The sequence below is a fragment of the Mustela lutreola genome, chromosome 7, assembly GCF_030435805.1.
Source record: "Mustela lutreola isolate mMusLut2 chromosome 7, mMusLut2.pri, whole genome shotgun sequence".
NCBI classification, from domain to species: domain Eukaryota; kingdom Metazoa; phylum Chordata; class Mammalia; order Carnivora; family Mustelidae; genus Mustela; species Mustela lutreola.
In genome coordinates, this window is record NC_081296.1 from 14,256,449 (window position 1) to 14,262,413 (window position 5,965).

The 5,965-nt window shown below is 48.7% G+C and overlaps 1 pseudogene; it reads left to right on the plus strand.

The window, feature by feature from the left end:
* The first annotated feature begins 1,114 nt into the window (after positions 1-1,114).
* LOC131835447 (protoheme IX farnesyltransferase, mitochondrial-like) lies at positions 1,115-5,437 on the plus strand (annotated as a pseudogene).
* The last annotated feature ends 528 nt before the right edge of the window (positions 5,438-5,965 follow it).

The window sequence follows — 5,965 nt, forward strand, 5'->3', positions numbered from 1 at the left end:
AGCCCAACGCAGGGCTCCAATCCCAGGACCCTGGGATCATGACCTGAGCTGAAGGCAGATGCTTAACAGACAGAGCCACTCAGACGCCCCCAGAATCCTTTTTATTTTTGTTCTTGTGCTATTTGATATTTTCCTCTGCAATAAAAATTATCCACAACAAAAATTTATAACTCATCATAAGGGGGAAAAATGCTTTAATGGTATACCCTCTGCTTAATCACTAAACCCCATTGCCCCCGTGTAATCCTGTCCCTTGACTTTGCCAAGCAATGAGACTCCTTGGTCTACTGTAAATCGGGGCGGCTATGCAAATCCTAGAGGTCCTCGTTCCAGGAACACATCAGTGGCGTTAGCCGCCATCTCAAACTGTCCTCTTCGAAGCACTAAACCAGCTTCGGTGAGGATGAGCAGGGACTTGGGTCAGCCCCAGCTGTGCACGCGAAAATAACACTAGGAAAGGGGCCTCCTTCCTGGTTATGAGTAAAACAGGGCCTAGAGATGGTTTGCGAAAAGGTTGCCAAAGACACCAGGACGCTGCCTGCCTTCGGACCATGACTCATGCTGTTTCCCTACGTGGTGTGCCCTTCCCAGGCACAGAAGACTAACCATGGAAGTGAAAGTTCAAGTAAAGGAAGATGGCAGTGCCCAGCAACCATGAGAAGAGAGGACACGGGGACCCCAGGGAGCAGCCAGACTCGGGCACTACAGCCCCATCCCCACATACTCTCTCCTCGTGCCTCCCAACAGGCTGGGTCGGAGGATGTGTACGGCTTCCAGACAAAGGGGTACTGCAGGAATCCCCTCACACGGATGCATCTTTTCAGGACCGTCCATAAGCTGTGGGGGACATTTCAGCACTTAACCTTCCTCCAGAGCCTGCATGTCACACAACTGGACAGAAGCCTCAACCAGCAAGTAAAACGGAAGTGAGACCAGCGCCATTTTCTTTCCCGGAAAAAACACCTTTGGGTCAGGCCATAGCAGACATCTAGGTCCTGAGACCTCTTCCACCCCGCAGCCTGCCTCTGTCTGCAAAGCCAAAGGAAAAAGAACTAACTTCTGAAGCTGGAACCAGCTTCCAGAAAGCAGTGGGGAGACCTGAAGTGGCGTCTGGATGATTTGCGAGGAATTCTGGCTCCGCTGTCCAGTATCCAACTCACAGTTCTCAGCTGGGTTTGCAGGCTCAGGGACCTTCTGACTGGCCCTGCTTCCTACTTCCTTTTCTTGTAGCAGGCCTTGCATCCTGTGCCACCAACTCCAACCATCAATTTTTTGAGGCGTCATTGGATTCAGACATGAATAGGACAAAAAACTGACCTCTGGTTCATGGACAGATCAGTCCGTGACTGACAGTGTCCTTGGCCACTTGCTGTGCTATTCCAGGACATGCCCTTCCAGCCGGGGGGGGGGGGGGGGGAGGAGGTGAACCCACTCCACCTGCAGGAGCCCTGGGGGCCCTCCACATTTCGCTGTATACCTGCTGCTTTACCCCGTTAAGAGGATCAGCATTGTCAGCAGGTAGGTCAGAACCATTTCGGAAGCCATCCCACCTGTCATGCGCAGAACAGCAGCTACTGGCAGACTCCATGCTGGAACATTTATTTCTTCCAGGAAGAATCCTCTACTCTTGCCAGTTTCCTCCATTTCAATGCCCTGACCTGGGGACTCTACACAGACTCTCCCGAGGCTACCCCATGAGGTCGGTCACCCACCCAGCCCTGTGCAGGGGCACTGCCCTGCACCACGCCTGGCCTTCACTGGACCGTCCTCAGCGGCCCCCATCCTGGATGTCAGCACATGGACCTTCCCCCATCATCTCCCTCCCCATCAACCTGTGTATTTCCTAACGTGACTTTCTGTTCTCCAGGGATGCAGACCGAAGAGCTCCCAGAAGCTGCTCTTCCCCAGCCCTCCGGCACCTGCCCTGCTCCCACTGCTCCCATTCACCTGTGCTAAGTGGCCCCCAGCTGGAAAGGGACCGGGGAAGAGCCTCAGAGTTGACATCACATGGGCATGTGGGAAGAAAACAGAAACAGAAAACATTCAGGGAGGCTCACAATTTTTGCTATCCCTTTGCTGTTAGACAAGAATATTCTGGTAATTCAGGAGCTCGAGAAGAGAGATTGCTGTGTCTGGTCCAAGACTAGAATCATTTGGTGCTCAGTGATCACCTGATGACTGTCTTTCATGGTAACCTCGAAAAGGCTTCCCAAATAAGACAGAGGTTGGCCCAGGTGATTAGGATGAGAACAGTTTTCTCTTTAAAGGTCTTTATATATTTCTTCCTCCAATTCCCTTTCCCCCAATTGTTTTTCTTCCTCATGCAGATGTACAAGTGCACCTCTTCCCCCATGGCCCCTCGTGCACGCGCACATGCACACACACTCACAACGTTCTCATGCATATTCTCAACCACATGTCTCCCCAGTGTAGAACACCAAGGATGCGAAGGGAGAATGGCAAGCAGCTGCCTTGGCACTCTCAGACGGGACTGCCAGCCCCTAGCCCACCCCCATTACCCATCAGCATTTCAAAAACTCCAAGGAATCAAAGGCATCTTTATAGTTCACTTTAAACACAGGAGGTAGCCGGAGGCACCTGGCTGGCTCAGTCCAGGAGAGAGCATGTGACTCTCAATCTTAGGGTGGTGAGTTAGAGACCCATGTTGGGCGTGGAGCCTACTTAAAATTAACAGTAATGGTAAATACAATACAATACAGGAGGTGTGTGAGGTATTTCTTTCTGAAAGATGGGCGCTAGACCGCAGACCTGCCCATCCTCCTCGGACCCATGTTCCCCTCGGTCACTGTTGCCTATCAGCAGGCCCTTTGCTGTCCGGCTTCTCAAGACCGAATGAGAAGGGAAATCAGAAGAAAAGTGAGCTGGCCAAGCCAGCCACATAGCTCACATTCTTGTCCCTTTAGTGAAAAACACCATTTCTCTCCTGGCAACTTCTAAAGCCAAAGTAAGGCTCCATACACCCACTGGCCTTAAGAGCCAGAAGCGTGGGTTGGCCTCTGCTTGTGTTATGTCTGTAGAATGTCTCCATTCTCTTCTCTTGCTGCAGTAAGCCAGTATATAAGGGAAAAAAGAAAGCACAAATGGAAGCAGATTATAGGAGAAAAACTATTAGCTTGGACCACGTGAAATCGCCGATATTAGTCATGTTCAACCTACAAAATACAGCAATTTCATATGGTTCAACCTAGTAACAAGGGAGATCTGATGAGGGCTTACTGTGTTGCGGTCCATGATAGACATACATGCTCACATTTAATCCTCTGGTCCACCTGCGAAGGGCATTTCGATTCCCATTTCACACAGGAGGAAGCACCCTGGAGGAGAACTTGAAGATCACTCAACTGGTCAAAAATTCACAAATGTGGAAATGACCAAAGAAACCATAGGACCAACCCCCTCACCTTACAGACAGGATGGCCACAGGCTGCACATGGTCTGACTCTCACAGGCACAGGCACAGGAAAGTGAGTTCTTGAGAACCCTGGTGTTCTTTGTCTCTCCCTGGTCTCACCGCGCTAAGTCTATGCCCCTTTCTCACCTTGACCTCACTTGGTGTAACCAAGTAAGGAGAAGAGTCATCTCTGCATATCAAAAACTAGAACCTTTCTGGAATGCCTGGGTGGCTCTGAAGGTTAAGCATCTGCCTTCGGCTCAAGTCATGATCCCAGGGTCCTGGGATCGAGTACCACATCGAGCTCCTTGCTCAGCAGGAAACCTGCTTCCCTCTCTGTCTGCCCCTCCCCCTGTTTGTGTGTGTGTTCTCTATCTCTGACAAATAAATAAATAAAATCTTTAAAAAAAGAAAACTTGAACCTTTCTAAATGTCCCCCAAAAGGACATTAAATACCCTAAATTATGTTGCATCTTTTAAATAACGTTATGGTCGGGGCACCTGGCTGGCTCAGTTGGTGAAGCATGGGACCCTTGGTCCCAGGGATGGGAGTTCGAGTCCCACGCTGGATGTAGAGATGACTTAAAAATAAAATCTTTTTTAAAAAAAATACGGTCGTGGGGCGCCTGGGTGGCTCAGTGGGTTGGGGCCTCTGCCTTCAGCTCAGGTCATGATCGCAGGGTCCTGGTATTGAGCCCCGCATTGGGCTCTCAGCTCAGCAGGGAGCCTGCTTCCTCCTCTCTCTCTGCCTGCCTCTCTGCCTACTTGTGATCTCTGTCAAATAAATAAATAAAATCTAAAAAAAAAAAAAAAAATGCTTAAAAATATTTTTTTAAAAATACGGTTGTGGGCGCCTGGGTGGCTGAGTTGGTTGGGCAACTGCCTTCGGCTCAGGTCATGATCCTGGAGTCCTAGGATCAAGTCCCATAACAGGCTCTCTGCTCGCCAGGAAGTCTGTTTCTCCCACTGACCTCTCTCCTCTCATACTCTCTCTCTCTCATTCTCTCTGTCTCTCAAATAAACAAAAAATATATATACTTTTTTAAGAATACGGTCGTATACTTGGAAACATGAAAAAATGTCAAGTTATTATTAGGGTAAATTACAGAAGATGTTGGCAAAAATGTTACTGTGGTAGGAGTCAACCGTGTAAAACACAACAGAGACAGCTTCGAAGAGAGACTGGAAGAACATACACCAAGATGTGCACTGACAGTTCTGCTAAGCACTGGGATCGTGGTTTTTAGTTTCTCCTTTCTTCTCTCCTACAGTGAATTTTTTTTTTAAGAGAATGGAGGGAAATTCAAAAAGATTTCCTAAAGAAACAGTACAAAACTCAACAAAGAATGCTCTCCTGCTTCCACATAATGGCACCCAGTGAAGCTCCCAGGATTTCCAAGGATCCTGGGTCCTGTAGGCCCGGCTCTTTCATGTCTGTGCACCCTCTGATGGAGAAAGTAGCTCCTCCATAATAAGACAGTGCTTCCTGTGATTACAGAAGATAGTAAAACTTTCAAGAAAATGACAGATCCCTCATGCTTTCCTAGACAAAAACAGAGACTGCTTTCAAATGCTAATTCCTAGCACCGTCTATACACATAGCCCCCTTGGGGTAGGCTAACTTGTGGCTCTAGGGGCCACCTTTCCCCTACGGAATGTCACAAGGTCTCTTGTCTGTCCTGCCTCTGCTGAGTGCCAGGTAGCTCTTGGATGGAAACAGGCTGTGCCCTTGTGCACAGAAAACCCATCATTTTGATGTGCTCAAGAGTCCCAGGGGCACCTGGGTGGCTCAGTCAGTTAAGCATCTGCCTTTGGCTCAGGTCATGGATCCCAGGGTCCAGGAATCGAGCCCCGCATCAGGCTCCCGGCTCAGTGGGGAGTCTGCTTGTCCCTCTGCCTCTTTCTCTCCCCCAGTTCATTTGCACTCTCACTCTCTAAAATAAATAAAATATTTTTTAAAAAAAGAAAAGAGTCCCACCCCTTCACACCCTCACCCATCCCTTCTTCTAGGCTCTGGATACTTAGTGCTAAGGACTTAGAGAAGGTATAAAAGACAAATGTCTCCTTACTTGATTAGATCTGGTCACAGTCCTATATTGGTTGACATGGCTTCTCTGACCAGCCCTGAGTAGGCTCTCCTGATCTCCAGCACTCCTTCTCTAAGACCATTGTATTGTTATCTATTGGTGCATAGCAAATTACCCCAAATGTGTCCACTTAAAACAACAAATATTTATTCTCTCAGTTCCTGTGGGTAAGAAACCTGAGCATGTATTTTATTTTTTTAAGATTTTATTTATTTATTTGACAGACAGAGATCACAAGTAGGCAGAGAGGCAGGCAGAGAGAGAAAGAGGAGGAAGCAGGCTCCCTGCTGAGCAAAAAGCCCGATGTGGGACTCGATCCCAGGACCCTGGGATCATGACCTGAGCTAAAGGCAGAGGCTTTAACCCACTGAGCCACCCAGGTGCCCTGGAACCTGAGCATGTCTTAACTGTGTCCTCCAGCTTAGAGTATCTCGCAAGGTTGTAATCAAGGTGTCAACCAAGGCTG